Source organism: Mus caroli, unplaced genomic scaffold (assembly GCF_978045245.1).
Source record: "Mus caroli unplaced genomic scaffold, Mus_caroli_1 scaffold_1, whole genome shotgun sequence".
NCBI classification, from domain to species: domain Eukaryota; kingdom Metazoa; phylum Chordata; class Mammalia; order Rodentia; family Muridae; genus Mus; species Mus caroli.
Window position 1 is genome coordinate 112,987,639 of NW_028227256.1, and position 27,493 is coordinate 113,015,131.

At 38.5% G+C, this 27,493-nt stretch overlaps 1 protein-coding gene across 2 annotated transcripts in view; it reads left to right on the forward strand.

Annotated features, from left to right (window-relative positions):
- Nucleotides 1-27,493, forward strand: part of Cntnap5 (contactin associated protein family member 5) — a 928,932-nt gene that overhangs the window by 447,024 nt on the left and 454,415 nt on the right. The gene's annotated exons all lie outside the window — the stretch shown is intronic.

The window sequence follows — 27,493 nt, forward strand, 5'->3', positions numbered from 1 at the left end:
TGATCAAAGAAGAAAAATTACGTGCTCAACTACATTTTAAAAAATTCTGCATAGAAGGGTGATTTTTACACTAAAGCTCAGAAAATACGTGTCTTATCTCCTTTCATTTGAAATATTTACTTAAAATCATGGGATCTGGCTAATCATTACTGAACTATTAATAATACACAGATTCTGAGAGAACAGCAGGCACAATATTATCCATCTGTGTCCCTGCTGGTGAGCCCAATACACTAATGGATAACTCCAAACACATGGTCACATACATGGTCTCAGCTAAGCTCTGGGAGATAAAAACTGAGACAAAGTCATGAATATTGTTGGGAAGTATCAGGGCTACCAGGGGTGTGAGGCAAGTAAGCAGAAAAGGGTGACAAGAATATATTATCTACATGTATAAAATCACAAAGTGATTAATAAAACTTGAATTAAAGCCTAGAAGACTGAATATCTAACAGAAAAAAGTATGAGGACAAAGGGAGGCGTGTATAGATTCATGATTTCACATATTGCCTGGACACTGTCTTTGAAAACATAACATGATGTCTATCAAACCAACTCTCAAATACTGGTCTAAGATCACATGATTAGGAGACCTGAGATTATCTAACTTTGTCACAATAATATGCATTTAAGCAACAGGGAAACTACAGTTGCTCCTATTTATGAGTCCCCATAATTAGCACATTAAGAGAACTTCTTGGTGAAAATGTCTACACTCTCTGTAGATGTGCTTGTTTAGGAAAAATCTAAATGGCTAACTTGTTCAGATGCTTTCTGAGTTTGATATGCTCACAAAAATCTCCTCACATTTCACTTAATGATTTTTCTAGGTGGCTTACATTCCTTCTCCCAAAGGGTGTTATTCCTGGACAGTTCTGTCCACATTTTCTTTAAGACCACAGCAGCTCACCACTTACTGTAATACAATTAAAACAATACTAATTTAAACTTTAAAAGTAACTGATTGGGACTCTGGAGATGTCTCAGAGGGAAAGTGCTTGTCATACAAGATTGGGGACCAAAGCCAAATCCCTAGAACCAATCTGTATAAAGCTAGATGAGTTACCATCCATGTGTAGTCCCAGTGTTTTGGAAGAGAGGTGGAAGGTAGAAATAGGAGAATCCAAGGACTTCAGCCACTGCTAGCCTTATAAACACAGTAGTGAACAGCAAAAGAGAACCTGTTACCAATAAGGAGAAAGGCTGTTCTCTTACTTCCATATGCAACACTATATGCATGTACCCACGCTTAGACATTCATATATACATGTTTGCACATATGCATACATACTATGCACATGCACACATTCTCTCTCTCTCTCTCTCTCTCTCTCTCTCTCTCTCTCTCTCTCTCTCTCTCACACACACACACACACACACACACACACATACACAGGATGTGAAAAATGCTAAGAGATTGCTTGATCTAAGTTAGAAGTAAACCTGGGATCAAAAAGATGGCTGAATGGACAAATGGTCATCTCCAAAATCCACATTTAATGTTGGCTCCAAAAGTCTCATAGCCTAATATATTTTGAAAGTAGGACATCCTCTGAAGCCCACCCTTTACTGTCAACTACACGTACCACACCATGGGTGCTTATAAATACAATATTTCTGCATAGAACAAGGAGCCATTCTGTGCTTTAAAATCTGCTTTGCATTATTCTTAGCAACCGTGCTGCTGAATGAAAGATCAGACAGCCCCAGAAGACACCACTGGTTTTCTAGATAGGTTTTGTTGAAAGTTAAAATACCGTATAAAAAAAAAGAACATAATAACAATCCAATCTGCAGCAATATCGAATAGTTTCTCCATAGGCCCTCAACAAAAGAGAAAGCAAGAAACTATCATATTTTTAAAAACTAGTAGGATTAGCTTTTTGGTTGCCAAAACACAGCATGATTAAGAGGCACACATTTAAAAACAAAACAAAACCATGTTTTTAACCCACTGTTTATATGGTAATTTTGCAATTCATTTTGTATGTTCAGAACTACTGGCTTTTGAGTTAGTATCTTTACAGTCCTTTCTTTCTTTTTTTTTTTTTTTTAATTGGATGTTTTCGGGGCTGGTGAGATGGCTCAGTGGGTAAGAGCACCCGACTGCTCTTCCGAAGGTCCAGAGTTCAAATCCCAGCAACCACATGGTGGCTCACAACCATCCGTAATGAGATCTGACGCCTTCTTCTGGTGTGTCTGAAGACAGCTACAGTGTACTTACATATAATAATAAATAAATAAATCTTTAAAAAAAATTGGATGTTTTCTATATTTACATTTCAAATGTTATCCAATTTCCTGGTTTCCCCTCCTAAAAACCACTATCCCATTCCACATCTCCCTGCTTAACAACCTACCCACTCCCTGTACTGGCATTCCCCTACACGGGAGCATCAAGCCTTCACAGGACCAAGGACCACTCCTCCCACTGATGTCCAACAAGGCCATGCTCTGTTACATATGCAGCTGGAGCCATGGATCCCTCCATGTTTACTCTTTGGTTGGTGGTTTAGTCCTTGGGAGATATATGGGTACAGGTTGATTCCTTCTATGGGGCTGCACACTCCTTCAGCTCCTTCGGTCCTTTATCTAGCTCCTACATTTGGACCTTATGCTCAGTCCAGTGGTTCACTGAGAACATCTGTATTTGCCAGGCACTGGTAGAGCCTCTCAATCTATATCAGGCTCCTGACAACAAGCACTTGCTGGCATCCACAATAGTGTATGGATTTGGTGACTATATACGGGATGGATCCCAGATGCTACAGTCTCTGGATGGTGTTTTCTTCAGTCTCTGCTCCACACTTTTCTCTGTGTCTCCTCCCATGGGAATTTTGTTCCTCTTTGTAAAAAGAAACGAAGTATCCACACTTTGGTCTTCCTTCTTGAGCTTCATTTAGTCTGTGAATTGTATCTCGGATATTCTGAGCTTCTGGGATAATATCCACTTATCAGTTAGTGTTTACCATGTGCCTTCTTTTGTGATTGATTTACCTCACTCATGAATGATATTTTCTAGTTCCACCCATTTGCCTAAGAATTTCATGAAGTCATTGTTTTTAATAGCTGAATAGTATTCCATTGTGTAAATGTACCACATTTTCTGTTTCTATTCCTCTGTTGAGAGACATCTGGGTTCTTTTTAGCCTCTGACTATTATAAATGAGGCTGCTATGAACATAGTGGAGCATGTGTCCTTATTACATGTTCGAACATGTTCTGGGTATATGTCCAGGAGTGGTATATCTGGGTCCTCCAGTAGTACTATGTCCAAATTTCCGAGGAACTGCCAAACTGATTTCCAGAGTGGTTGTACCAGCTTGCAATCCCACCAACAGTGGAGGAGTGTTCCTCTTTCACCATATCCCTGCCAGAATCTGCTGTCAACTCAGTTTTTGATCTAGCCATTCTGACTGGTGTGAGGTAGAATCTGTTTTGATTTGCATTTCCCTGATGACTAAGGATGTTGAACATCTCTTTAGGTGCTTCTCAACCATTCAGTATTCCTCAGTTGAGAATTCTTTGTCTAGCTCTGTACCTCATGTTTAAAAGGGTTATTTAGTTCTCTGGAGTCTAACATCTTTTTACATATATATATATATGTAAATAATATCATTATATATATATATATATAATGATATTAGCCCTCTATCAGATGTAGGGTTGGTAAAGATCTTTTCCCAATCAGTTGGTTGCTGTTTTGTCCCATTGACAGTGTCCTTTACCTGAAAGATGCTTTGTAATTTTATGAAGTCCCATTTGTCAATTCTTGATCTTAGAACATAAGCCATTGGTGTTCTGTTCAGGAATTTTTCTCCTGTGCTCATATGTTTGAGGCTCTTCCCCACTTTCTCTTCTATTCATGTATCTGATTTTATGTGAAGGTCCTTGATCCACTTGGACTTGAACTTTGTACAAGGAGATAAGAATGAATCAATTTGCATTCTTGTGCATGCTAACCACCAGTTGAACCAGCATCATTTGTTAAAAATGCTGTCCCCCTTCCCCCACTGGATGGTTTTAGTTCCTTTGACAAAGATCAAGTGAACATACGTATGCCTATATTTCTGTGTCTTCAATTCTATTCCATTGATCTACCTGCCTATCACTATACCAATACTATGCAGTTTTTATCACTAATGCTCTGTAGTACAGCTTGAGATCATGGATGCTGATTCCCTTAGAAGTTCTTTTATTGTTGAGAATAGTTTTCACTATCCTGGGCTTTTTATTATTCTAGATGAATTTGAGAATTGCTCTTTCTAACTCTATGAAAAATTGAGTTAGAATTTTGATGGGAATTTCACTAAATATGTAGATTGCTTTTGGCAAGATGGCCATTTTTACTATATTAATCCTGCCAATCCATGAGCATGGGAGATCTTTCCATCTTCTGAGGTCTTCCTTGATTTCTTTCTTCAGAGACTTAAGTTCTTGTCATACAGATCTTTCACTTGTTTGGTTAGAGTCACACCAAGATACTTTATATTGTTTTTGACTATTGTGAAGGGTGTCATTTCCCTAAATTCTTTCTTAGCCTTTTATCCTTTTAGTATAGGAAGGCTACTGATTTGTTTGAGTTACTTTTTATCCTGCCACTTTGCTGAAGTTGTTTATCAGTTGTAGGAGTTCTCTGATGTAGTTTTTGGGGTCACTTAAGAATACTATCTTATCATCTGGAAGTAATGATTGTTTGACTTCTTCCTTTGCAATTTGCATCCCTTTGATCTCCTTTTGTTGTCTAATTGCTCTAGCTAGAACTTCAAGTACTATACTGAAGAGATAGGAAGAGAGAAGGCATTCTTCTACATGATAACAACCAGTTGTGCCAGCACTATCTCCTTGTACTAAGGTCAAGTCTAAGTGGATCAAGGAACTTCACATAAAACCAGAGACACTGAAACTTATAGAGGAGAAAGTGGGGAAAAGCCTTGAAGATATGGGCACAGGGGAAAAATTCTTGAATAGAACAGCAATGACTTGTGCTGTAAGATCGAGAATTGACAAGTGGGACCTCATGAAATTGCAAAGCTTCTGCAAGGCAAAAGACACCATCAATAAGACAAAAAAACCACCAACAGATTGGGAAAGGATCTTTACCTATCCTAAATCAGATAAGGGTCTAATATCCAATATATATAAGGAACTCAAGAAGGTGGACTCCAGAAAGTCAAATAACCCCATTAAAAAATGGGGCTCAGAATTGAACAAAGAATTCTCACCTGAAGAATACCAAATGGCAGAGAAGCACCTGAAAAAATGTTCAACATCCTTAATCATCAGGGAAATGCAAATCAAAACAACCCTGAGATTCCACCTCACACCAGTCAGAATGGCTAAGATCAAAAATTCAGGTGACAGCAGATGCTGGCGGGGATGTGGAGAAAGAGGAACACTCCTCCATTGTTGGTGGGATTGCAAGCTTGTACAACCACTCTGGAAATCAGTCTGGCGGTTCCTCAGAAAATTGGACATAGTACTACCGGAGGATCCAGCAATACCTCTTCTGGGCATATATCCAGAAGATGTCCCAACCGGTAAGAAGGACACATGCTCCACTATGTTCATAGCAGCCCTATTTATAATAGCCAGAAGCTGGAAAGAACCCAGATGTCCCTCAACAGAGGAATGGATACAGAAATTATGGTACATTTACACAATGGAGTACTACTCAGCTATTAAAAAGAATGAATTTATGAAATTCCTAGCCAAATGGATGGACCTGGAGGGCATCATCTTGAGTGAGGTAACACAATCACAAAGGAACTCACACAATATGTATTCACTGATAAGTGGATATTAGCCCCAAACTTAGGATACCCAAGATATAAGATACAATTTGCTAAACGCATGAAACTCAAGAAGAATGAAGACCAAAATGTGGACACTGTGCCCCTTCTTAGAATTGGGAACAAAACACCCAGGGAAGGAGTTACAGAGACAAAGTTCGGAGCTGTGATGAAAGGATGGACCATCTAGAGACTGCCGTATCCAGGGATCCATCCCATAATCAGCTTCTAAACGCTGACACCATTGCATACACTAGCAAGATTTTGCTGAAAGGACCCAAAGATAGCTGTCTCTTGTGAGACTATGCAGGCGCCTAGCAAACACAGGAGTGGATGCTCACAGTCAGCTATTAGATGGATCACAGGGCTCCCAATGGAGAAGCTAGAGAAAGTACCCAAGGAGCTAAAGGGATCTGCAACCCTATAGTTGGAACAACATGATGAACTAACCAGTACCCCGGAGCTCTTGTCTCTAGCTGCATATGTATCGAAAGATGGCCTAGTCGGCCATCACTGGAAAGAGAGGCCCATTGGACTTGCAAACTTTATATGCCCCAATATAGGGGAATGCCAGGGCCAAAAGAATGGGAATGGGAGGGTAGGGAAGTGGGGGGCGGTATGGGGAACTTTTGGGATAGCATTGGAAATGTAATTGAGGAAAATATGTAATAAAAAAAACAGTGAAAAAAAAAACTAAGAACAATAATAAAGTGGCATTTTAACTTTAAAAAAAAAAAAAAGAGAGAGAAGGCAGTCTAGTCTAGCTGCTGATATTAGTGGGATTGCTTCCAGTTTCTTTCCATTTAGTTTGTTGTTGGCAACTGGTTTGCTCTATATTGCTTTTACTATGTTTAGGTATGGGCCTTGAATTTCTGATCTGTCCAAGATTTTTAACATGAAATGATCATGTGGGTTTTTTTTTCCTTTGAATTTATGTAGTGGATTGCATTGATGGATTTCAATATATTGAACTATCCCTGCATCCATGGGATGAAGCCTACTTGATCATGGTGAATGATGGTTTTGATGTGTTCTTGGATTTGGTTGGCAAGAATTTTATTGAGTATTTTTTGCATTGATATTCATAAGGAAAATTGATCTGAAGTTCTCTTTCTTTGAAGGTCTTTGTGTATTTTGGTACTAGCATAATTGTGGCTTTATAGAATGAATTATTAGGTAGTGCTCCTTCTCTTTCTATCTTATGGAATAGTCTGAAGAGTATTGGTATTAGGTCTTTGAAGGTCTGAGAGAATTCTGCACTAAATCCATCTGGTCCTATGCTTCTTTTGGTTGGGAGACTTTTAATGACTGCTTCTATTCCTTTAGGGGTTATGGGACTGTTTAGATGGTTTATCAGATCCGAATTTAACTTTGGTATTTGGTATGTGTCTAGTAAATTGTCCATTAATGTAAATTTTCCAGTTGTGTTGAATATAGACTTTTGTAGTAGGATCTGTTGATTTTTTTTTTTTTGAATTTCCTCAGTTTCTGTTGGTATATCTCCCTTTTCTTTTCTGGTTTTGTTAATTTGGATACTGTCTCCATGCCCTCTGGCTAGTTTGACTGAGGGTTTATCTATTTTGATGATTTTCTCAAAGAACCAGTTACTAGTTTTGTTGATTTTTGTATAGTTGTTTTTGTTTCTACTTGTTTTATTTCAGTCCTGAGTCTGATTATTTCCTGCCTTCTACTCCTCTGGGGTATATTTTCTTCTTTTTGTTCTAGAGCTTTCAAGTACGCTGTTAAACTGCTAGTGTAAGCTCTCTCCAGTTTCTTTTCAGAGGTCGCAGAGCTATGAGTTTTCCTCTTAACACTGCTTTCATTGTGTCCCATAAGTTTGGGTATGCTGTACCTTAATTTTCATTGAATTCTAAAAAGTTTTTAATTTCTTTCTTTATTTCATCCTTGACAAGTTATCATTGAGTTGTGCATTGTCAGCATCCACACATATGTGGGCTTTCTGTTGTTTTTGTTGCTATTGAAGACCTTAATCTATAGTGATCTGATAGGAGGAATGGAATTATTTCAATCTTCTTATATCTGTTGAGGTCTGTTTTGGAGAAGGTACCATGAAGTGCTGATTTAGTATGAAATGTTCTATAGATATCTGTTAAATCATTTGGTCCATAACTTCTGTTAGTCTCTGTTTATTTTCTGTTTCCCTGATCTGGTCATTGATGAGAGTGGGGTGTTGAAGTTCCCAACAATTATTGTGTGAGTTACAATATGTGCATTTAGCTTTAGAAAGTTTCTTTTATGAATTTTGGTTACCTTTCATTTGGAGCATAGATGTTCAGGATTGAGACTTCTTGGTGAATTTTTCCATTGATGAGTATGAAGTGTCCTTCCTTATTATTTTTGATGACTTTTGGTTGAAAGTACATTTTATCTGATATTAGAATGGCTACTCTACGTTATTTCCTAAGACCATTTGCTTGGAAAATTATTTTCCAGCCCTTTATGCTGAGGTAGTGTTTGTCTTTGACACTATGGTGCATTGCCTGTATGCAGCAAAATGTTGGGTCCTGTTTACATATTCAGTCTTTTCTTCTATGTCTTTTTGTTGTGGAATTGAGTCCATTGATGTTAAGAAATATTAAGGAATAGTGATTCTTGCTTCCTGTTTTTTTTATGTTATTTTTACATTTGTGTGGTTATCTTCTTTTGGGTTTGTTGAAAGATTACTTTCTTGCTTTTTCTAGGGTGTATTTTCCCTCCTTGTGTTGGAGTTTTCTATCTATTATCCTATGTAGGGTTAGATTTGTTGAAAGATATTGTGTAAATTTGGTTTTGTCATGGATTAGCTTGGTTTCTCCATATATGGTAATTGAGAGTTTTGCTGGGTATAGTAGTCTGGGCTGGTAATTGTGTTCTCTTAGGGTCTGTATGAGATCTGCTCAGGATCTTATACCCTATATACTCTCTGGTGTGAAGTCTGGTGTAATTTTGATAGGTCTGCCTTTATATATTACTTGATCTCTTTCCCTTACTGCTTTTAATATTCTTTCTTTGTTTAGTGCATTTAGTGTTTTGATTATTATGTGACAGGAGTAATATCTTTTCTATTCCAATCCATTTGCAGTTCTGTAGGCTTCTTGTATGTTCATGGGCATCTCTTTCTTTAGGTTATGTAAGTTTTCTTCTATAATTTTGTTGAAGATATTTACTGGTCCTTTAAGTTGGGAATATTCCCTCTCTTCAATACCTCTTATCCTTAGGTTTGGTCTTCTCATTGTGTCCTGGATTTTCTGGATGTCTTGGATTAGGAGCTCTTTGCATTTTGCATTTTCTTTGACTGTTGTGTCAATGTCTTCTATGGTAACTTCTGCACCTGAGATTCTCTCTTCTATGCCTTGTATTCTGTTGGTGATGCTTGCATATATGACTCCTGATCTCTTTCCTAGGTTTTCTATCTCCAGGGTTGTCTCCCTTTTTGATTTCTTTATTGTTTATATTTCTATTTTTAGATCCTGGATATTTTTGTTCGGTTCCTTCACTTGATTTCTTGTGTTTTCCTATAATTCTTTAAGGGATGTTTGTGATTCCTCTTTCAGGTTTTCTACCTGTTTACCTGTATTCTCTTATATTTCTTTAAGAGAGTTATTTATGTCCTTCTTAAAGTCCTCTATCATTATTAAGAGATGTGATTTTAAATCAGAGTCTTGCTTTTCTGGTGTGTTGGAGTAACCAGGGCTAGCTGTGGTGGGAGTAATGGGTTTTGTGGATGCCAAGTAGACATGGTTTCTATTGCTTATATTCCTGTGCTTGCCTTTTGCTATCCGGTTATCTCTGGTGTTAGCTGGTCTTGCTTTCTCTGCCTTTAGCTTGTCCCTCCTGCAAGCTTATGTGTTGGTACTCCCGGGAGACTGTTTTACAGTATCAGCTCTGGAGTGCAGACAGAAACCAGATGGATCCTGCCCCTACCTGATCCTTGGTTTCTGTGTCCTGATGGCTCTGGGGAGGTCCTTCTTAGACCAGGAATTTGAAGAGAGGTGGTGGTCTTACCTGTGCTAGCAGGTGTGTAGCCACTACTGGGAGACCAACTCTCTCCTGGCAGTATTTGTGTATGTAGCTTTGTGGCGATGGATCAGCTCTGGGCACAGATGGAATCTAGAAGTCTTCTGTCCCAGGCTCCTCCTCAGTTCCTGTGTCTTGAGTGTTCCAGGCAGTTCCTTTGAGCTGCATTGGTGGTCCTACCTGCCCTAACAGGCCTGTTTGCACTCGTGGGAGGCTCACTCTCTCTTAGTGCTATTTGATTATGGAGCCCTGTGGCAGAGGATCTGCTCCAGGTGTAGAAGGAAACCGGAAGGGTCCTGTACCAGATTGCTTCTTAGTTCCTGTGTCCTGAGGGTTCTAGGTGGGTTCCTCTGAGCAGCAGAAATGGTCCTTCCTGTGATCACAGGTCTGTGTGCACTCTTGGGAGGATAGGTCTCTCTGGGTGCCACCTGGGTATGGAGCCCTGTGGCAGAAGACCAGCTCCAGGCAAAGATGGAACTTTATAGTCTTAATAGCTATGATGGGAGAGAGCTTGTTTTCATAGTTTCTAAACATGTTAATATGCCAAGGCTCATATTGGTCAGTGAATTCTGAAAATTTGTAAAGAACTTTTCTCCCACAGTTCATTCAACAATTAGAATGTTGGTTCTTAATGTAAAACAGTGAATTTTATGAAAAGATTAATTTCATTTTATTTTGTATGTATGAGTATTTTTACTGTATCTATATTTGTGCACCATCCCATTGAAGACAAAGGAGAGGTGAGCAATCAGTGCTCTTAACCACAGAGCCATTGTTAAAGCAAATCAGTAAGCTTTGAAATTACTAATTTATTTTTCATAAAATATTATTTCCTAATCATTGTATAGAAAATCATTACTTGCATTTTCTTTATTATTTAATTAGGTATTTACTTTATTTACATTACAAATGTTATCCCGTTTCCTCGTTTCCTCTCCAAATCCTCCGTATCCCCTCCCCTCATTCCCTGCTCACCAACCCACCCATTTCTGCTTCCTGGCCCTGACGTTTCCCTATACTGGGGCATAGAACAGAGAGGCCCTTGGTCCATTACTTAGATTTTCATCAAGTAGAGAATCTACCACACATTGCAGACACTGCCTTTCCAATCTCCTCTTCAAATGTATATTAGTATATGTGTGTGGTATGTATGCATACACATCTTGGTACACGTGAATGGGCATGAATGTGTATTGATAACCATAGGGGTATCTTTCTCTATCAGTCTTCACACTTTTTTGAGTTTAGTTCTGTTACTGAAATTAGAGTTTATCATTTCAGTTAGACTGGCTGACCACTAAACTCCTAGGACCCTCCTGATTCTGCTATTCCAGAGTTGTTAAACAAATAGACATTCAGCTTTAATGTGAATGCTGGGTATCTGAAATCAGATCCTCATTCTTGTCCATGAAGCACTTACCCACTAAACCATTTCCTTAGGTCTTGCATTTTATATATAGAAAACTGTATTTTAGTAGTTTCTCTACTTTTCCTATTAAATATGCAGTTAGGAAATGTAAATATCTAGAAATTAGAATCTAGTTCATCCTAGCGATCAGAAATTTAGATACTTAAAGATAATTTAGTATTTCTCAGGTTTTCTATATATTTTAATACTGGAAATAATCTAATAGAATGCACAACTCTTTTAAATTTTGTTTTGCAGTTATGTGATGTTATTCACATAAAGTAACTTGTCTAAAATATATAAGAATACACAACAGAACCAAGTTTTTAATCACTGGTCTCTCGGTGATAAAAATCCTGATTTATCCTAATATAACTTCTATCCTAATTTAGTTTACTTTCACTGATGTTGGGAGTCGAACAAGGGCCTCACAAGCTCTAGATGTGTGATCTATCACTGAGCTATATCCCTGGTCCTGTTCTTAGTCTTTCTGACTCCAGGCCTGAGCTTAAATTCTGTGGCATGATTTACTCAAATTTTACATTCTTTTTTATCAGTATTTTAAAATATGAATTAAGTAAAATCATATCATATAATGGTGATTGAAAGGTATTCAAATAATATTCTTTCATAAGATGAGGAAGGAATAATCTATGTTCCCAGGAAAGAAATAAGCCCACTTCAGTTAGGTGTTGCACCATGAATTTTTAGGCAAACACATATTGCAATGATTACAGGAAGATATGCTTGCAGGATCTGAGTTACTTTGAAGATAATTAGCTTCCTGTCTGACACTGGCACATCAAATGTGCACACAGAAAAAAAAATAGGTTGTAAATTAAGATGCCCATAGTGAGGGTTTCAGAATTCAAAGTGATAACTTTGGTAGAAAATTTGAAATGGAAAAAGGGTAGCAAAGGAAAAAGTGAGCAACAAGACGGTGGACCTGGCTCGGGCTGTGACGTTCTTGGCACACAAGCATGAATACCTGATGTCTGAACATAGTATCCATGTAAAAATCTGGGCATGGCGGCAAAAGCCTGTAACTCCAGATCTTGGTAGGTAGTGACAAGAGGACACTGGGGCTTGTTAACCAGTGATTTTCGCTTACTTACTCAAGGTTCTTTGACAGAATTTGTCTCAAAAACTTAGATGCAATATCTAGGAAGATAGTTTTGTGAATAAAGGCACTTGCCATCTGAGTTCTATTCTTATACATAACTTAGTAGAAGGAACTAGTGCTTCCCATGAGCAAGGTGTCCTCTAAACTAAATGAGTGATTTATGGCATGCACATGCATACACAGACACACATACAGACACACACACACACACACACACACACACACACACACACAGAGGAATCTAAGACCAAAGGCAGTATGTTGTTTCTGTTAAATTTTGTTTACTGTGTTTGTGGGTTGTAGGGCTGACATGTAAGACAAAAGGCTAAAAGTCAAAGGTCTCTGTCCTCTTATGCATATTTCCCATTGATTCATATCACAGATTATTTTCCCCTTGATTCCCCTTAACTTAACCTCCAAAGAGCCTGACCTATATGCTCAAATGACTCCTTTGAAAGAAACAAAACATTGGCATCCCATTGTATCTTTATATCAAATATCCAGGGCTTTTGGTTGTTTATTTGTTTGTTAAATTAGAATGGTCACCTATCTGGTTTATGTTTTATTTTCATTTCTTCATACAAATCCTTTATCCAGCTCTACTTCTTCTTAGTTGTCTCCAAAGATAAAATTACAAGAAACTTTCTGAAGCCCTATATTGTGCTACCACAGAATGATACATGCCACATTCGTGGCTCTTGGTCCTAGTAGTGATGGAATAATCTCTGAGTTTCATTCTGTTGACAGGCAGACTTCATGTGGCTGACTTCCTCCAGACTTCTGTTCTTAGACAGAGCACAAAGTTTGATGTGGCATGAGCTGAGTGTAGCTAGACTATCTGTTGTTTAAACAAAGGAATCAATGAAGAAACCTATTATTGTCCCAAACATGAAAGAAGGCCTTAAATTGAATTGGTGCCTTCCCTGAATTTTAAATCAAGAAGTACAGGGGGGAGGGGGCTCCTTGTTTTGCTGGTGGCATGCCAGTCAGTCTTGTTAGTTTTCAGATAAATCAAATTAGAATGTTTTATAGTTGTTTGGGAGGGAAAAATCAAGGATTGACATTGAAATCTTTCCCCACAAATTAGATTGAATCAAGATCATTTTTTCCTCGGCTTACAAGTAGTTGATTGGCTTTGATTGATGTCTAGTGATTGAAACTCAGCCTTGCACTGCTGCGTTTATTTTTCACCCAGCAACATTTTGTAGTGCTTGGATAATGGTTAGAAACACAATAAGCACATTGAGCATTCTTTGTAAATAACAGCTCAACACAGTGATAGAATTCTGCAAATAGTCCCTCTAACCTAATTTAAAATCACTCAAAGTAAGAGAAAATTCAAGCTTGTTATGTTACATTTTCTTGTGGGGGGTGTCCCAGAAATTAGTGTCAAAGGCTGAGAGATGGCTCAGTAGTTAAGAGTTTATACTTTTCTTGCAGAAGACATGGGTTTGTTTCCCACATGGGTTTGTGCACCCACAGCAGGTGATCCACAACAGAGTGTACCTTCAGCTCCCCATCATCCACTGACAAGTGGGCTCCTGCATGTGTGTGCACAGACACCCACACACAATTAAAAGAAATATGAAATCTTAACAAAATTGTACCAACTGCTCTTGACTTATCACCTCCATTCAGAGCCAAAAGTGAGTGTAGACATGTCATTGCACTTCACTGTGACTAGAGGTAGGAGTTCCAAGGACACAGAACGATAAATCTGCCCTCTATTTGTCTGGCCAGTCTATGAAGATTCTACCTTAGTAACTAGTCAACTTAAACTTAACCCCAGTTCATTGTGATTTTTACCTTGAGTCTTTTAAAAATAGAGATAGGATTCATTATCCCTTCTGTATTGTTGCTTTGTGACTCAAATCCAGCCCAGGAAATGATATGTGTTTTAGTGGTGAAATGGTTGTAGACATATTTCTGAATTCCAGTGTATTAGACAACACTTCCAGGCTCTTACATTCCATGACAGAATACTAGACCAGTGACACATAATTAGAAATACAATTGAAAACACTTTATCAATAAAGAGGAATGGGCTCGTCAACTAAGAGTAAAGCCCTGAAACATGGGGCTACAAGGCCACAAGACTAATGATACATTATAAAAATATTCATATAATTTTACCTTTAGCATGTTTATGCATCCTAGGTTTGTTTTGAGCATAATCTGTTTGTATATAATGGTTTCTTGTCTGTCTCTTTGCTAATTGTCTTACTTTATATCCCATTTTAAATGGATCCATCTCTAGTTTCTACACTCTTGCCATGAGGTAAAACTCCCAAGACACAAGTTGGTACAGGAGCTTTCTAAACAAACCGTCTAATTGAGAATGACTAAAGATTATTGATGTCCATTTTTTTTAGCTTTTATTCATAGTTTATGTTCAGGATATCATTTAAAGTAAGGAATATGATAGATTCCCTTTTATTTTAAAATATTTATTTATATATGATTTATATATACATATATACATATACATATACATGTATTATCACACATAATTACGTGCAATAATTATATTATTACATATGTGTGAGTGTGTATACACATGTATGTTTGCATATTTACACCCTTGTGCAAAGACCAGAAAATGTTCATCCTGAATCTGTTTCTTCCACTCTATTCTTTTGATGAAGTTTCTGTATGAACTCAGAGCTTGTACTTTCTCAGCTCAGCTGAGAGTTAGAAAATCCAAGTCCTGCTTCTTTCTATCTCAGTTGTGAGGTTACAAGCTTGTCCCAGGCATCTTCCTTGTTACAAGTATTCTGGGATACAAACACTGTTTCTCATGATTGCTTAGTAAGCATTCTTAGTCTATGGGCATCTCTCAACCTCAACATCATAGTTTTCCAGAGTCTGTCATAGGTCTTTTATATGACTTGAGAAAGTAGTAATTTCTTAAAATAGAGAGGTGTTCGAGAAAAGTTCTATTTACAAACACAAAACATGGGGCCAAAATATGGCTAGTAAAAATCAACTGTTCATACTTGGGAAATATAGATGAGCTCTGTTAAAGATGTCACATTTCAGCCAGGACTCATGGTTTACAAAGCCAACACAAGATTGACAAATAAGGAAGACCTTAAAAGAGGGTAGAATTTTAGCATAAAGATGAGCCAAAGGGCCATACTTGTGGAAAATTCAGTCATCTATCTGACTAACTAACTATCTAACTGGTAGGTTAAAAGTAGTATTATAGATCAATAAACTCAAGTAAAATCAAAGTGCTAGCAGGGTCAGAAACATTTATTCTGTGAGGCCTCTAGGAAACAAACCTGAGGACAGAGATTGATGGAGATGGTTTTAATTCATGTCCAGACTCTACCATTGTATACCTTATGGAAGAGCAGTTCCAATTCTTGAAAAGACAATTATGTCAGAATGCAGAAAAAGATGAGTGGAAGTTTTCTGAATCTGGAAAAGTTCTTTCTTTTAGCATAGATTCTTTGAGAGAGTCACTGAGTCACTGAGTAGAGAAATGTTCCTTATGTTTCTTTGGAATTTTTCTACAGGCTTGACCTGCTATCACATTATTTTTAATTAGCATAAAATATTGCAAATATTTCATGCATAAAATATTTTAGTCCCTAAGATACCTGTAGTTCATCTTATAAAATTCATTTTGTTCTTTGATGATATTAACTACTTATATAATGCATTCTGATTAGTCTCTTCCCCATATTCTTTTATTTACCTTCCAAACTGTTCAACCCCATTTCTTCTCTACCTTCCTCTTGTCAAGATTCATGATTTTTGGTTGTGTTTTTGGAACTCATTTAATTTAATCAAGGCTATTCTGTGACCATTGGGTTTGAGATTATATATGGATCAAGATAGGATCATCAGTAGGTACATATTTTCAGTAAGTGCCTCTTCCTTCCATGAATCTAAAGCATGTAGTTCCACTGTAAGAGATAGATTCTGATGTGTTTATTAAAAGATAAAGAGAGGAGGAATAAGTTATGTTGGTGTATGGTGAAGTGTGGGGCAGGGAGTGCTTAGGCAGGCCCATGCTGAGGCATCCCTTTCCCCTTAGGGACCAGCCACACAATGCTATCATATAGGATAAAGTTTATTCAGGGCATGGGGTGGAGAGTTGAGAGAAAGGAAGAGAGAGAGAGAGAGAGAGAGAGAGAGAGAGAGAGAGAGAGAGAGAGAGAGAGAGAGAGAGAGAAGTAGAGGCTAGCTATGAACACATGGAGAGAGAGGCAGGAAGGGAATAGGGAGAGAACAGGAGCAGGAAAGCAAGATTAAGAGCAAGAGAGACTAGATGGGGCAACCAGATGTTTTCATAGTGAGTCAATCATACCTGGCAGTTTCTGGGTAACTGTGGTGTGGAGCTTAGACAAAATGCTAACAGGTTCTAGAGCTCATCCTCTTGGCTGCTGATGGGCCCATTTTTGTGTGAGCTCCATGCAGTCATCTGCAGATTCTCTGAGTTCATAATAGCCATATCTGTGTTGTGCACAGCCCATCGCCCTATTTTGTAGCTCTTATATTCTTTCCAACTCTCCTCTTCTGCACTTATTTTCTAAGGTATAGAGGAGACAGTATAAATATCTTGTTTATTGCTGAGCAATTATCCTTATTCTCAGAATCTTGTATACTCATGGATCTCTTCAATCACTATTATTCACTGTAAGGAGAGGTTTCCCTGATCAAGGATAAAAGTAGCATTTGTTTATGGATACAAAGTGCACATAACTTTAAAGGCAGTTCAGTAATATATCAGTATAGCTTAATAATAGTGTTCTGTTTTTCTCAAGGCCTTTGGACCCCCTGATTATGGTTTTCTGATCAGGTTCACAGTGCCAAGAATGAATCCCTTGCTGCTGAGTATACCTCAGATCTAATCAGAGTGGGGTTACCAAAGTAAAAGGAGTGTGATTGGTGCACAGGTGGGCACAGGTTACCTGACTGATTGGTCTCATATTTCCTGTAGTTCACAGCTGTGTAACACTGCTGATGACTTTTCTCTCCCTGCAGCATGCATACCACCTTCTGGGACTCTGAAAGGTAGCCTGCACAGAGGGAGTTTCCAGCTCATTTCTAGCTTGAATTCTCTATTTCCTGCAAACAAAGTGTGAACGCATTAACTTTGCTTGTTAAAAAAAAAAAAAAAAAAAAAAAACTATGATGGACAAACAGAGGAGGAAAAATTACAGAATGTTTCTCCATTGTCCTTTAGCATTGGGGTGTTACAGAGAAGTGGGCAGAGGGAGGAAGGTGGTATTGGCAGAGATTTGCTTGTCAGTCATGCATTCCAGAGCTCAAAAAGTTTAGTCCCTCCTGGTGAAGCATAGTTCTTACTTTATGTAGTTAGTCTGATGTTTCCTCTGTACTTTTCAGTCAATTCTGTTCCAAATTGATACTATTTAATTGTAAAGGTAGGAAGTTGTTTCACAGTAATCTATTCTTTACAAATGTCTCTCAGAAGTCTCAGTTCTACCAGATCCTTATCCCAGTTTAGTATGTTACGATATTTCTGGCATATACTGTAATCTGGCTAAAGTGCCTGTTAACCAATGAACCTATGCTATATGCTGAGTGAGAATGGTCTGGAAATGTCAGTAACAGGGGTGAAAACATATGTCTATAACCATCACTAGCAGAAGCACAAGTTCTTTTTAGAGACGTCCATTTAGACCAGTCCCAGGTTTATGTTATGGCTTCATTGAGAAGACAGTTTCAAGATGAGCCAGTATGAGTCATAGTTGGAGACTTGTTAAAACTAGAAAGAATGGCACTCTGGAAAACACACTAATATCACAGGCATGGGATTCTCAAAGGCAAGTCATTTGGAGGTATCTTTATATGCCCATGTAGAGGATTTGGGTAGCTCTCAAGTTCCATTTGTCAGATAGTATAATTTGCAGTAAACTTTAAAGTCAGATGTTATAATTTAAAGATAAAAATAAAACTTGCTTTTATAAACAAATTTGCAAAATAGATTTATGAAAGGCATTGTTTAGATTAATGAATGGGATGGAAGTAGAAAAATGCCCTTAAGGTCTTAGGTCATTTAGTGGATTCTTTATTGTCTTTGACATCTCCAGTTGAGAGATCTTTTGTAAAATAAGCTTGCCTTAGAGATCTTTTGTAAAATAATCTAAAATTGGGCTTTATCAATAGTATCAGGAGTTTCCTGACTCTGTCTTCGGGAAAGATAAAACAGACTTCTGTTCTTACCCTGGGTTGTAAACACATAGGACCATGTCAATTTTATAGTGTCTCAGAACAGCAACATCTTCAGACTGATGCTTGTGTGGGAAGAACAGGGCCCATGTACTTGATTTATTCTGAAGTGTCCTATCACATAGACTTAAATGGTACCCAGTCATCCTTGTCAGAATTTCTTGAACAAGTGCTGCTGTCATGATATCCTACCCATCAATCATGAGGAAATCACTATAATTATGTTATTACTACAAGATCTCTGTTTTGATGAGCTCCTCTGCCATGGTTGAAAGCTTTTAGTGGGATGGATTTTATTGGATTTCAGTCAGCATTTGACATACTTCAGATGTGATGGCAGAATGACCTGAATATATTTGGAATGAGAAGGCTGCTCAGAACCCATACACACCCTCATTGGTTTTCTCTACTTTTCATTGTGTAGGCTGTGGTCCAGCAGCCTGCTAAGCTGCTGCATATAATTCTCTCACTCCATCATCTTCAGTGAAGCTAGCCACCCTAATTCTCTATAAAGTTCAGTATTAACCAAGCATTCTCCCAAGAAAATATTTTAATGTAGAGCCGAAGGAGAGAAGAAATAGCTAGGCAGTTGGTTGTCACTCCCTGCTGAGGGAACTTAATATAACATTTCTTAAATTTCATATGCTGTCCTTTATTAATCTGCATGTAGCATTAGACTGTGAGATAGTTAATTTCATAAAATGTGCCTCCCATGTTATCATGGGGATTTGCATTCTACACAGGGCACTCACATAAAAAGCTGGGTATGATATACTGTAAACTGTCAATGCTGAGAAGTGACAATAGAAGGATGTCTGGGGCTTATTGGCCAGCTAGTGTAGCTGAATTAGTAAGTCTCAAGTCACACTGAACTACTCTGTCTCAAAAATAAGGGTAACCACTCTCAAGAGGATACTTCACAGGGACATTCAAACACACACATACACACACACATGCATGCACTCATACAGGCACACTCATGATATTACCAGCTATGTTAGTTGATTATTGGATTCATACCTGCAGAGAGGCAGGCACGGGGCAGAAAACCTGGTGTTCTTTCTTTATATGCAGGAAAATGCACCCAAGGAAAATGCCTTTTAACATGTAAATACTTAATTAGATTTCTTATTGTAGCAATAGAAAGATTTATATGTGACTCACCCTACAAAAAATGATGTGAGAAAGATGTGTGTGTTCACTCTCTGAGAATGTGGGAACCTGTGAAAACCCTAGAACCATCTGGTCCAACAACCTAGGTCACAAAATAGAACTCATATAAGATCTGAGGTAAACTGAAATACCAGACAGGACCAATATTATATGTGGTTTTTTCCATTGAAATTAAGCCCTGTGTTATCATTCTAATATAGTATTCATGAACAGAATTCAGTTATACCAAAATGCATTACTCTTAATTTCTTCTCAAAATTTAAATCTAGATGGCTCTTTATTCATTTCTGAATGACCCAGTGATCAGATAGGAAGCTAGAACAGATAGGAAGGTAGAAGGTGCCTACTAAGGCTTCCTTATCCTCATTTCCCAGCATAAACGATTTGACCAGGGACACAGAGAAATAGAAGAAAAATAGTTTACTAAGAAAGGAAAAGTCACTGCTCAGAATAGGAGAGAGGTCTAGTGTGCTGGTTAAACTTTGTCAACTCAACAAAAAAAAAACCCATACTATCTGGGGAAAATAATTCTCAATTGAGGAACTACCTCCATCAGAGTGGTCAGCAGACAAGTCTGTGGGTATTTTCTTGATTAATGATTTGTATAGGAAGACTCAGTTCCCTCAATGTGGTGCCACAATGAGCAGGTAGTCCTGGGATGTTTAAGAAGGCAGGCTGAACATATCACAGGGAGCAAGTCTGAGTAGCTTCCCTCAAGGGTTTCTCCCTTTATTCCTGACTCCTGGCCCCTGCCTTGAGTTATTTCCCTGACTTGACTCAGTGATGGACTGCAATCCAGATGAATAAGTCAAATTTCTATGGGGAAAGTGTGTGCTCAAAATACTCCTGGACCAAGAGGCTGATAAACCTCTCTGTTTCATTAACACTGGCACCCTGTTTTCTGGCAGTTCTAATGCAATTATTTCATAAGTAGCCTAGGTAGGGAAGGGTTTTTGTCTTTTGCTCTCTACTAGCTTCTTTATATGTTAACCATCATATTCTCTCTCTCTCTCTCTCTCTCTCTCTCTCTCTCCCTCCCTCCCTCCCTCTCTCTTTCTCTCTCCACACAAACACTTACTCTTCTGTCATTCTTTTATACCCTTAATTATTTTTCGTGAAGTAGCTGATGATTTTTATAAGGTATTGTTAGAAATATGCAGATGTCTTCAGGAAAAATACACCATTTGAAAGCCATATTGGAAGACTGGACTCGTGAAGATATTGGGGATTGCAAAGGGCTCAGGTGTGGGCAAAGAAGAATCTCACAGGCAATTGGCAGAGAATGTGGATAGTTTCTGTGGAACTCTGGAGAGTTCACTTGTGATAGAGAAATCAGGGTCTAAGTGTGGTTATGAAACAGGTTGCCATAGAAACAGTTTGAAGTGAGAGATGACTGAGTTAAAAGCTTCATTTGATGTTAGGGTGTCTTCACACTTTAGTAGGAATGGTGTAAAACACAAATAAGGTAGATGATAGTCCTTTAGCAGTTAGTACCAGTGTGTTTCTTCCTGCTTGATGTTGATTCAGTGTGTAAGTAAATGGTTGCTGGAGCCAGGCTTTTCCTTCTCACCCAAGTGTACCTGTGAATGTCTTGAAAGTTAGTTTATTATTAGTTTTCCCCCATTGCTATTTATACTAGTCAAGCTTTCTCCATAGAAACAGTTACAGAGATATGCCTGCCTGTTTCCTGAGTGCTGGGATTAAAGTTGTGTGCCACCACAGCACCTGTGAGATCTTAATAAGGGGTTTATACTTAAAAACAAAACAATCATTATTGATAGCTAAGCAACTCAGCTTATCATCATTGTCTGAGCTTGTCTCTCTTGCACAGAAAAGTTGTCATAGTTATGCAAAATCTCTTTCTGAGAAAAAAGCTCACACTGGCTGTAAAGGGGCTTCATCTGTCTTCTTCTCCCAGCCTGAGATTCCTGGAGGAGTTTCAGTTTATTAGAGTCTATTGTTTATATTGTTCTGTAGTCAAAGGGAGGAATAGGATTGTCTCTTTACCTAGCCAAATGGATGGACCTGGAGGGCATCATCTTGAGTGAAGTAACACAATCACAAAAGAACTCACACAATATGTATTCATTGATAAGTGGATATTAGCCCAAAACTTAGGATACCCAAGATATAAGATACAATTTGCTAAACGCATGAAACTCAAGAAGAATGAAGACCAAAGTGTGGACACTGTGCACCTTCTTAGAATTGGGAACAAAACACCCATGGAAGGAGTTACAGAGACAAAGTTCGTAGCTGTGATGAAAGGATGGACCATTTAGAGACTGCTGTATCCAGGGATCCGTCCCATAATCAGCTTCTAAACGCTGACACCATTGCATACACTAGCAAGATTTTGCTGAAAGGACCCAAATATAGCTGTCTCTTGTGAGACGATGCCGGGGCCTAGCAAACACAGGAGTGGATGTTCACAGTCAGCTATTGGATGTATCACAGGGCTCCCAATGGAGAAGCTAGAGAAAGTACCCAAGGAGCTAAAGGGATCTGCAACCCTATTGTTGGAACAACATGATGTACTAACCAGAACCCCGGAGCTCTTGTCTCTAGCTGCATATGTATCGAAAGATGGCCTAGTCGGCCATCAATGGAAAGAGAAGCCCATTGGACTTGCAAACTTTATATGCCCCAATATAGGGGAATGCCAGGGCCAAAAGAATGGGAATGGGTGGGTAGGGAAGTGAGGGGCGCTATGGGGGACTTTTGGGATAGCATTGGAAATGTAATTGAGGAAAATATGTAATAAAAATATTAAAAATCAAAAAAAAAAAAAAAAGGATTGTCTCTTTATTCCCACCTTCCCAACAAGACAGTCACATACACACAACCTGTGTGTTTCTTATAATGAGATGGTGCAATCGATTATGGACTCTGGAAAATATGGGGAACTGCTCTTTCTTAACTAGATACCTCAAAAACCTAAGAGGTTGTAAGCAAATAAGAAAGTCAATGACATCACTAAATGTGAAATTAAAAGCTAGAGAACCTGGCAAACTGGACTGGTAGAGTACTTCCTAGCTGATGGCTAGAAAAGAAGAGCCACCCCTAATCAAGCAGGAAAATAGGTAAAAGGGTGTTGTAATTGCCTCCTGCCTATGCTTTGTGTCTTTGAGGAACACTAAATGGATGGTGTTCAACCTCCCTGGGAAGAGAAACCTTCTTGACTCTGATATCTAGTTCCTACCTGAACAGGACATGTGGAAACAGAAATAATATTTAATCTGATCATCTTTGATCCATGTTGTCTTGCTGAGTTGTTGACCCTATAAAATGACGCTTTCTTCTACAGAATTCCTGCTTGAATACTACTCTACTATATTATAAAATAAAATTTCAAGCCGGGTGTGGTGGCGCATGCCTTTAATCCCAGCACTTGGGAGGCAGAGTTTTCAGGCGGATTTCTGAGTTCGAGGCCAGCCTGGTCTACAAAGTGAGTTCCAGGACAGCCAGGGCTATACAGAGAAACCCTGTCTTGAAAAACAAAAACAAGCAAAACAAAACAAAACAAAAATTTTCATGTTTTAAGTAAGCTTAAATTTTGTGTTGGGCCTCAGTTATTGCTATCTTGGACTGCATGTATGCTCTTATCTGAAAGGCTGATATAATTGGTGTTAGTTTTAGGGGTTGAAAAAAATAGAGGTTTGAGAGAAAGGCAATGAGATTGGTTCTTCTCAAGGACAAGAGACTTATTAACCCCAAGGATACTCCATTGATGGATTCAGAAGAGACTCTTTTCTCAATAGACAAAGAAAGGTTCTTCCTATAGGTGTCCAAGGGTAGAGGCCCCATTCTATCATTAATGAGTAGCCCATAGTACTGTATGTGCCCACACTAAGGTTGCTTCTGAATTCAAAATAGAAATTGAAATATGGAAAGTTCTCTCTTTTGCAACTATGGGTTGCATCACAGCGTTACAGAGGGTGTGCTGATCTGCAAGTGTAGGTGGCTACTCAGAAAAGAGCATATTGCTTCTCCTGCAGAGGACTCAAGTTCTGTTCCCTTTGCCTGTATCAAGCAGCTTAAGATCATTTGGCCGGGAGTGGTGGCGCACGCCTTTAATCCCAGCACTCGGGAGGCAGAGGCAGGTGGATTTCTGAGTTCGAGGCCAGCCTGGTCTACAAAGTGAGTTCCAGGATAGCCAGGGCTATAAAGAGAAACCCTGTCTCGAAAAACAAAACAAAAACAAAACAAAACAACAAAAACAAAAACAAACAAACAAACAAACAAAAAACAAATAAAGATCACTTGTAACTACCGATTTTGACTGTGGGCAGGGCCAGAGATCTTTGAGGACACCCTCCTTTACACAGATCACACCTCCCCATATATATATATTCACACACACAAATATATAAATACAGTCTGTTCTATTTCTATAATGTTACTTATATGTATGCTTTAAAGACTGACCATTTGGTATTGGATAGCCAATTAATTAATAAGCTCCTCTCTGATACTGTTTTCTCCCACGTTCAGCATTCCTCAGTTGCCTTAATTTCTTTGTATAGAGGTGATACCTGCTGAGCTTTCTCCTGTTTACATTAGTATGACTCCTGTTTTTTTTTGTTGCTTAGCTTGTGTCAGAGCAGTCCTCCTGTTTAAGGGTGTAGCTTCTGACATTTCTATGAGACATAATCTCACAGCAAACTCCCACTCTTCTGGCTTTTATAACCTTTTTCCCCCTTTCCAAAACTTTCCCTGAGTCTTAGGTGTGGGAGTTGTGTTGAAGATGTTACCAGTTGGCACAGGGCTCTACAACCCCGAATTTTGATTGTTTGCTGTTTTCTATAAAGGCACCTGTCTCTTACAAAGAGAAGTTTTATTGATGTACTGGAGGCCTACATTTATTTGTGAATATGAGACCAGATATTTAAAACATACTTAAGGATTGTGCTATCTTAGTAAATAGTAGGTTCTTCTAGATCTATAGCTTCACTATCTCTTAATAGTTGGCTAGGTTTTTAGTACCAGACACAATTTCTATCTTTTGCATCTGGTTTTAAGTCTAACTAGAGACCTGTTGCCTACCACCAAAGTATGGCTGTTATTTTCTATCCTCAGAGCTATCATATCATGCTGGTTGTTAACACTGTTCATAGGCATCATAGTTTACTAGGACTGTTGGTTGCTTCCCTTTTTTTGAAGATTATATGGCACCTTCTGATAGTAAGAATGCTAGTGGTCAGCAAGGGGCTTTAGTTTAGTTCTAGTTCTTAGGCCTCTGAGCCCTGTTTTAGAAGTATCTGGTATCTTCATCAATAGGGGCTTAGCTTCTACTTCTGAGGTCTTATTTTAATAGCAAAGAGAAAAATAATACAACTCAATGGTTAACATTATTAACTTGCCAGGATCTTAATCATTCTAGGAGATAAGCATCAAGGCATACCTACAAAGAATTTGCTTGGATAGGCCATCTAAGGTGGGAAGACCCACTATGCATGTGGGCAGTATTCTAATCTGAGTGTTGGGCTTAATAAAAAGGAGAAAGTAAGCTGAGCACCAACATTCATCTGTGTCTGCTTCATGACTTTCAACTCCATGTGACCAGCTGCCTCAAGTTCCTGCCAACACGTATATGTAATGTGATGCCACATGTTTGCTGCCATGATGTACCATATCTCCTTGAACTGTTAGCTGGAATAAACTCTTTATCCTTTAAGTTGCTTATTGTCAGATGTTTGACAACAGCAACAAAAAAGTAACTAATACAAACAAGCACATGTAGCAGTGAATGTTCAGGCCCAATCATTTGGTAAAAGCAAAAGAAGTTCCTCATATGCCTATCAGTTTGTATGTGGTGGTAGCTTCCTGGTTATCATCAAAATGGCTAGAATTCATTTGACCTGAACTGTAGGTTTGAAATCTATAAGTGAAGGCACCTTTTTAGACCTCAATTGCATTGCATCTGTCTCCTTCTGATCTCCCAAGCACTACTCCTTCTATAAAGCTTCAAATTTTGGTACCAGTGTCATGCTAGAAAACATTTGTTAATACATTCAAAAATAATAACATCAGGTCAAGGAGAAAAGGAAAATTACTACCAGCTCTTAATCTCTGTATGCAATATTTGTAACTTAGCTGATTTCACAGTCTGTGCCAGCATAGTTGGCATAGTCATTCATACACTGGGATGTGTTCCTTCCTAACTGTTAGAAAAAATCAAAGAGGCAAATTGATACATGAGATAATATGCAGTTGTTTGTACATTAAAACAGTTTTTCAAAGCAATGGAAGCAGCACAGATGACAGCAACTGAATACAAGCTATACATTAGATTCTCTCCTACAATAACAACCAACCTGACATATAGACTGGATTCTGACTTACTTTAAGAGGAGGTGTGTGAGTTAATACCTTTTAAGTGGAGGCAAAAAGGCAACCTGGTGTGGAATTCAGGAGGCATGTATAAGCATTTGGCCTTTTCTCTAAAATGGTATGCAGAGTTTCTTGATGAATATCCCCTTTAACCATCCATCCACTGTGAGACGATTTTCTAAAGGGAGAAAAACATTTATATAATCACAACCAGTGACTCATGGGGGAACATGCTCAGGCAGCCTTACTGTTGAGTGAATAGTGACTGATTAAAAATGCACAAGTGTTGCTAGAAATTCAATTACATTTCATTATATGTTTGTATGACCATACAAATATCATAAACAAACATAGTTGAGGCCTGGATATGTTTTGTGTATATGCTTTGTGAATATGCAGAAGTATATGTGTGTGTGTATGCCTGTGCACATGGAGGCCAGAGGTCACCATAAACTCTGCCTCTATTCCTTTTCACCTTAAATCTTCAGACAAGGTTTCTCCCAGAATTTGTAACTCATCAATTTAATTAAATTGATTGCCTGTTCAGCAAGCATCCATAACACATCTGTATCCATCTGCTTCTTCTGGGATTACAAGTGCATACTGCCATAGTCACTTTTATATTTTGGTCCCCAGGAAGTGAATTCAGATCAGTATTCTTGCATAGCAAGTGCCTTTTCCACTGAACCCAATGCTTATGGATATCTCTCCTAGAAAGCGCTGGCTGTGGGTTAGACTTCTGGCTTCCTGATTTGCACTAAGTGTCCCCTTCTGACGCTTGGACCCTGAGTGGAAACTGAATTCAGGCAACTGCCTTGGAACATGGCAGGTTTCCACCAGTGATGTTGACTTGAGAAATTCCACCAGTGGTGTTGACTTAGAGAAACTGAGACTTATGGAAAAGCTGCTTTTCAATAGCTTTGGAAGGAGACATCTGCAGGGGATGTGATCTGTGGCAGTGTTGCATGAGATTAGAAGAGGGGCACTCATTGCTATGGAGACTCTTGGGAGTGAGGTAGTGCAAATGAAGATATGACATGTTTGGATGTAGAGTTTGTCAGTTATCTAAACACCACATGACTTTCACAAAAGAACCCTCTACTTTGTTAAAAGAGTAGTTTACTCATTCTTCTATACTCCTCTATAGAAAAGGCCAACATGTGGGGCTGAACTTATAAATAGTTTCATTAATTAAGCATAACTTCCTGATGTGGAACATACTTTGCAGGTCTTGAATATACAAAGGTTCATTTCAAACCCATTTATGTGAATAATTGGCTTACCCTGATTCCCTATTTTAGTCAAAACTGGTTCTTTTTGGGGTCACCTCATGCAGCCCAAGTTGGACTCAAAGTCATTAAGTACCCAAGGGTGACTCTAACCTCTTGCTTCTACCTCCTGAAGGCTGAGAATAAGCATGCAATGCCATGCCTAGTTTAT